The sequence below is a fragment of the Acanthopagrus latus genome, chromosome 4 (assembly GCF_904848185.1).
Source record: "Acanthopagrus latus isolate v.2019 chromosome 4, fAcaLat1.1, whole genome shotgun sequence".
NCBI lineage: Eukaryota > Metazoa > Chordata > Actinopteri > Spariformes > Sparidae > Acanthopagrus > Acanthopagrus latus.
The window spans coordinates 34,997,729-35,005,216 of NC_051042.1; positions in this window are offsets into that span (position 1 = coordinate 34,997,729).

Genomic DNA, 7,488 nt, shown 5'->3' on the forward strand with positions numbered 1-7,488 from the left:
GAACCATCGTTAACCTCTCCAGAATTAACAGTCCTACAGAATTTGTATAGTTCCACTATTAATCACATTAATCTTTCTCCAAAAGCTAGAAAGGTGGCAGGGTCCGCCACACTTCAACAAAGATTTTTCTCTTCTCATTCACGTTTCTTCACTAAACTACGGTGTGCTCGTTTACCGTGTGTGTGTGTGTGTGTGTGTGTGTGTGTGTGTGTGTGTGTGTGTGTGTCCAGTGGGATAGCTGTCCAAAAAAAAAAAAAAAAAAATTAATTACCACAGTCCAGCTTCCTAAAATGTGCCGGTTAATAAGAGCTGAGACATAATTAAATTTTCGGCCGAGCGACCTTGGGAGAGTTAAAACATAAAATCATGATGGATGTGCGCACACACATGCACACACACACCGTTTTGTCTCAAATCATCTCTATATTTCCGTCTCGGGGCTCAGACGCAGCTCGCTGATGACTCGATCAACATCAGTTAAAGTTACAGTCTCTGCGTCGTCGTCGTAGCAGCTAGCTTGTCTCTGCATCTCCACGGCGAGAAGCCGCTGACGCACCGGTTCATAACCAGCAGCGACAAGACAAACAGGAAGAGACTGAAATGTGTTTGTTTTTAACACAGTATTTTATTTTGAAATATCCAGATTGTCAGTATTGTGACACTCCTACTGTCATTAATGTGCTGACGTCTGATTGGCCGACGCAGTGTCCTGACCGGACCGTGTTGGTGTTTATGTGCTGGATGGTATTTTGACACTGATCTCTGTTGGAGCAGGAAAATGGTCGTTAATTAAAACATATATATGTTTTTCTTGGCGGCGTGTCGTCAGAGCGACATGATGGATGTGACTCGTCTGTCAGCTTTAAAGGACGGACCGACTGTATTTCTTCTTTTCTGACTTGTGGCTGCCTAACAAACCGCAGCAAATTACATATTAACTTTCTTTTACGCTACGCTCGGCTTTCGTCTCCATAATGGCGTCGACTCAGCCACGTGGCTGAGATAACTGCAGCTGGGAGTCATCTCTTCATACGTGACACGAGCGACCTCCTCTCACAGTATTTTATGAATGTAATCCGACGCATCAATCACAGCGAGGCAGCCGGGCCGTGTTAATCCTCCACGTTCTCTCTGAGTTTGGAGTTAAATGGCCCTAAAGACTAATGAAAGAGCAGACAAGCTTCACTCCTGCAGTCGGACGAATTAATCTCCTCTGTCACTGCTCAGTCAGTGGTGAGCAGATCCAATCATTACTCAGCTCAAAATTAAATCACACTCTCAACTCAGAACCCATTTTCATGAAAAGTTACCGGGCTGAAAGCAATAAGTTCTGCAGAGTTAAACAGCAAGGACCGAACAAAGAACACTGTTGTAATGTTCCTTTAATTAGTGCTGGGAGACATCTCTGGACCTTCAGTTCAGTAAAAATATAACTGACGTCTACCGTTCAACTGTTCCAACAGCTTGACGGTGACCTCACATCCTGAGATCGATGATGGTCGTTCCACTGAGACGTCGATGGCGTCTTTCACGCCTCGTCAGACCATCAGTCCTCTCTGGCCACGATGTTACCTGTGACATCACCTGAGACCAGGTTGAGGTGTGAAACACACCATCTTTGTCGAAGTGGAACGATCTGGGATTAAATGAGCAGGTGGCCTACGACACCACCCATCAGACGGGTGACTTCACCAGGCAGACGTCTCAGAGGAGTTGGCTAACGTTAGCGCTGCTATGTTAGCGCTGCTATGTTAGCTAATTAAAAAGCTCTCCCTTCGTCTGTGTCTGTGTGATGAAAAGAGTCAAGACTTTGTTTTCTTCAGTCAAACAGCAGGCGTTACGTGAGAGGAGCTCAGTGAACACATGCACACACGTACACTTCATTTACACAACTACTGAACTTAAGTACACTTCACAAGTATTTACTTGATGCTTCGCTATGTTTTAGAGACAGATATTAAACTCCAACCTGATAATAGTTCTTGTGAGTGTTTCAGCGTTTGGTGTTTGTCTGTGACCTTTCTGTTGATGCTCTGTTGTCTCACCTGAACCTGAGCGGTTGTATTTACTGAGTCTGGCTGCAGAACTCAGACGTGTGGATGTAAACCTGTTCTTTATTTAAATGGTAAATATAAAGCACAGTCAGGTGTGATGATGGCGGCGGCAGCCTCAGTCACGCCTGTCGTGTTGAGCGAGTGCTCTCATTGAACTGTGGGCTGCAGCAGACATGTCATCACACTCAGAACATCTGTCTTCATCTGTCGCAGTGCAGAGAGAGACCCGCAGAACCCGCTGAGACTCTGACACATCCGAGGAACAGGAAACATCTGATTGGTCGGACCCTCAGCAGAGACCACAGACCAGCTGACGGCTGCAGCAGGACCGAGATACCTGGGCAACACCTGCAGGATGAGACAGGTTAATGTTTTTAATTATATTGATACTATGAGGTTCTTGTTCTGGTTTCAATTCAGCTCTCCACTGTGGAGAGCAGCAGCTGCAGTACCACCTCTGTCCACTAGGATAAGCTGACTGAGTCACAGTAAAACATCTGTGGGTTTAACTCATTTCAGATGTTAGACTGTGTGTGTGTGTGTGTGTGTGTGCGTGTGTGCAGGTGTGTGTAATGGATGGACACTCTAAACGATGTGTTCACTAACAGGAGGCGACACAATAATCTGCTCGTTTGTCGGCTTAACTGGAACATCGATACTGTATCGACTGAACCGTCAGAAACACAGAGGCCCTCATTAACCTGCCATCTGTCTCACACACACACACACACACACACAGGCTGAGGTCTGTGTGTGACTCACCTCATATCAAACAGGTGACCATGATGGACGCCAGTGAACATGAAGCTGAGCTGTTTCAAATCACGTCTCAAACCTGCAGACAGTCGTCTGTGTTCATGTTTAACCACAAGCTCCTCCAAACCTCCTCACCTCACGTGTCCGGGTGTTTCCTGCGTCTCCGTCCGGGTGTCTCCTGTGACTGTGTTCTACGGTTTGAACACGGTTTGAATAAAGTTTTGGGCCAATCGTCTCTCGGACAGAAGCATCACAGTCTTGTATTCAGGGATCCGTCGCGCTTCCTCCCAGTCTAATTTAACAACCACAGGGCCCATTTGGTTCCATAGCTGCACTTTGGTCCCACGGTCCCTGGGCACATCAGAGATGTAATGTTGGCAGATTGTCTCACTAACAGTTCAGGACCCCCGTCTCTCCCGGCTCTGCACACACCTTGTTAAATCCCACTTTGTTTGCGGCCCTCGTCCTGTGACAGTTAAAGAAGTGACGAATGGCCATTATTATGGAAAGAAGGTTACTTTTATACACGGCTCGCGGCGCTGAGGGGGGCGAAGCAGGCTGCTCCATCACTGTCAGGGAAACTAATGATAAGATATCATAAGACACAGGACGGCCATGTTAAGATGGAGTGGCCTCCCACCCAGTTTTCATCAGCCGCCGTCCGTCTGCGCTCAGCATTCATCTTGATTCTGCATCCACTCGCACTTATTTTGCTTTACAGCTGCAAAAATACATCAAACACTTGCAGCTCGTAGATTTATAAGTGGAGAATCTGCACAATCTAAATGACTAATGATGATAAAAGTGTCATTTTCTCTCTTTATTTCTGCAGAACGCCACCGTTCAGTAAACGCCACCGCGTGTTTGCAGATCAGACGTGACAGCCTGACGAGCGGCGTCCAAACACTGCGGACGTAAATACAACATAAATATAACGTTAAATCAAACACGTCTCCGTTCAAAGCAAACAGAATGAATCAGAGACAAACAGGAAGCAGCAGGAACTCTTCTTCTTCTCCGAACTCCTTATTCTGATCCGTTCATCTTGTCGCCCGGCTGACTCTGGTCGAGGTCGAAGCTCCTCTGAGGAGCAAAAAGCTGACGAGAAATTTGTGAAACTTTTAATCAGAGCGACGCTGACAATGATAAGCTGTTAGTCCAGAGAGCCATGCTGCATTCAGGGTCCGTTTATAAGAAAAAAAAAGAGAAGAGGAAGCCGTGGTCTGGGGATTGTCCTCAGTGATGGACGGATTACAGGCTCAGATTGTTTTCTGCTGCACTTTCATTGAAGTTTCCTCTGAATTAATTGAAACTGTGTGCTGGTTAAGCCCTGAAAAAACACCTTCAAACACGCAGGCTCCTCGTTTTTCTCCAACGATTCCCAAATCTGCGTCTGTGGGTTTGTGATGTGTTTGAAGAGGATTTTGATTTAATTAGCGCCGGCACACAGGACGGAGATGGAGCGGCGCTGCCTCCGATACAAAGTTAATATCAAAACAAAATCACACTAATCTTCTGATAATTGAATCCTTATTTATTAGCAGCTTTTATTTGTTTTATGGCCACAGAGGGAAATGAAGTTCTGCTGCAAATATATGCACAGACAGACAAAATAAAACCTGCTGTTCTTTGACTGAGGAGAGAAAATTAACTAATAAGTGTTCACAGGAAGTCCACATGTAGACAGAAAGTCCACAAGGAGACAGGAAGCAGCCAGATGCGTCTCCGCTCAGCAGCCAACTTCATTTTTATTCAGTTATTTCCAAAAACAATTTCCATTTTTCTTCTTTCTGAACCAGGATTCATCCAACATGACTGTAAAACTTTATGTACTGCACATTTTAACATCTTATATGTGACTTTCACATCAGGAGGTCGAGCAGTTCAGCACGACGTGAAGCCGCTGGACATTTTTAAGAAGACCTAACAAACTAGTTTTTTACTTGAACCTAAAAAATATGAAGAAATTTATGCTGAAATGTGTGCTGAATGTCTTAATGCTGACTGAGTTTATTGAATTTAGTTTTACAGTAAAACATTAAATAACTTGGAGTGAACTGACATCATATGAAGCACTTTGTACCATGAAATAAGAGGACGCTTCATGTCTTCTGCAGCAGTTTGTGAACTAATTTCGTAAAATTCAAAGACGTATTTGGTGTTGTTGTAAATGTTGAAGGAACAGTTCACACAAACTGATGAAACATAAGGAAACGTTCTGATAAACTGCTGAAGTTTCTGTTGACGTGGTTTATAACATCAGATCTCCACGCAGCTCGTCTGCTGAGCTCAGTCTGATTGGCGTCTCCAGAGTCTGCCTGATGGTGTCGACTCCTCAGATTGTGTTTAATTCATCATCTTATTCATCTGAACAGACTACGTAGTTACATTCTTTTGTCATTTGTCTGTTTTAACTGTGCGTTGTTCATATTTCTGACCTGGTCGTGCTGTTTTCCTGCTACATGGACACGAGTCCTGAGAGGTTTTAACAAACACGGGAACGTTTGTCATTTGACCAAACATCTCCGTTTTTAACTGTCTGTTTAAAAACGCACCACAAAGTAAAATAATATTCCTCGTGGCTGAAAAACGAGCAGCAGTGTCTTCTGGGTAATACTGGTGTTGTCTTGTGCTGCTCGATGCTGCAGCTTCGTGTGATTCTTCCTCGACTTCTGCTCGCTAGTTTTAGAGAAACTGCGGACTGAAGACTCCATTTTAGTTTGACCGTTTTCTGTCTTGAGACTCTTCCTTCATCGTTTGAAATACATCTTTGTTTCCTCTCCTCACGTCTTCCCTCCTTGTTTCGTCAGTCTGCTGCTATTTCTCTCTGTCACTTGTGCAAAACACAGTTCGTGACAAAGTAATTTACTTTTCATCAGTTTAAAACTTGTCATCAATGTGACATAAACAATACATCTGATGAGACGCCACACAAACAGTGACGAGCAGAAAGTCTGATTGTCTTAAACAACAACACAGGGACATTTGCAGCTTCCTTGGCTTCACAGCTGAATTAAGTGAAGGACACATCAGTGCGTCCTCGCTCAGCTCCTCAGCGAGCCTCCTCTGTCCTCCAGGAGCATCCAGGAAGGGAAACATCCTTTATGATGTTGCCCTGCCATCAGTGTGTGGGTCCGGAGCAGGAGGACGTAGACGAGGAGACGATGAGGAGCAGCACGATCAGTGTACATGAAACCAGACCGTCTCTTCTGCACTTGATGGACAGTAACTCTGGACATGTAGATGAGACGCGGTCTGCAGCAGGATATTGTTCTCTCCCCTCACAGCGTCTCTGTAGAGCCGCTCTGACTCTGTGTGCTGTGTAAAGACCATTATTTCCTTTTGTCCCGCACCGTCTTCCGTCTTTATTATTGCATAACAGAGGAGTAAATACAACAGATTCATCCTCTCTAATGACTTCCTTGTTGGCCATCTCCTCCCTCGACGCCGCGCTCTGCTATGATTAATGCGGCGCGGTGAGGGAGGACGGAGGAAAGTGACACAACAACAACAGGAAGAAAACAAGAAGGTTGTGGAGAGATCACGGGAGAATTGTACAAGGAGCGTCCCGTGTATCAGAAACATTAAGAATGTAATGTGCTATTACTCTGTGAGCTGCCAGCCGCCTTCCTGCAGGCTCGGCTGATAATAGAGCCCAGCTTTAGCCAACACACTGCCACCAACAAGGGCCCTCGACACGCCGCCGCCTTAATACCAACCGGGCCGCTGCTCCTCGGACAAAAATTGACATCGTCTGGAGAGTAAAGCAATCAGCCGAGCCGGTATTACCGAGCATTTATGTGTGAGCCGAGCCCCGGCACAGCAAATCTTGACCTTAAAGAAGCCGTTATTCCATTTTTCTTTCAGTCGACTCAGTAAGTCCCTGTGAGGGCAGCAGTCGGGGGGGATTTCCTGTAGGTTATCTGTGGGTTTAATTCACTGATTCACCAATCTGTTCCCTCCCAACACTGCCGGGTCGAGACGAGACAACAGAACCGCATCCGGGGAAACAGGAGCAAACGTGTTGATATACGATCCGACACCCTGCAGTGGGTTTCAGAGCAAAGACCCCTGAGAGTGGCTGCAGGGCGGCACAGGTGAAGGTGAGCGAACTGAACCGAGGATCAGAAACTCAACGGATCAGCTCGACCCTCAGAAAGCTTTCTGGTTTTTTTATCCTGGAGGAGTCGACAGGAACATGAACGTGCTTCTCATCTTCTTTAAGTTTGATTCAGTTTCAGAGGACGAAACAAAGTTTATTTTAAAAGTGGAAACGAAAATACGAGCTGCGACCACACGTACTGGTGAAAGAAAACTACTGCTTCTTCTTCTGCTGCTGTTATATTCTGTAGGGAGGACTGACTGACACAAAGATTTGTATTTTTACAACATGAGTTCCAAATACTGTCAATAATAATGATCAATAATCAGTGTTGGTGTCAGGCATGAAGAAGTCCGTCCACCTCCAATAATTTGATCTGTAAAGGTCAATTGTAAGGTCTGTCGATGAACATCCCATAATAATAACATGAAACCTATAAATAGTCTATGGACACGAAACCTTCAGAGGTTGACGGTAACTACGTCTCCCAAGATGCATTTCACCAACAAACATCCGATCACAGAGCTTCACATTCCGTCACGTGCTCCGATAATTTCATTTCATGGCAACAGCAGC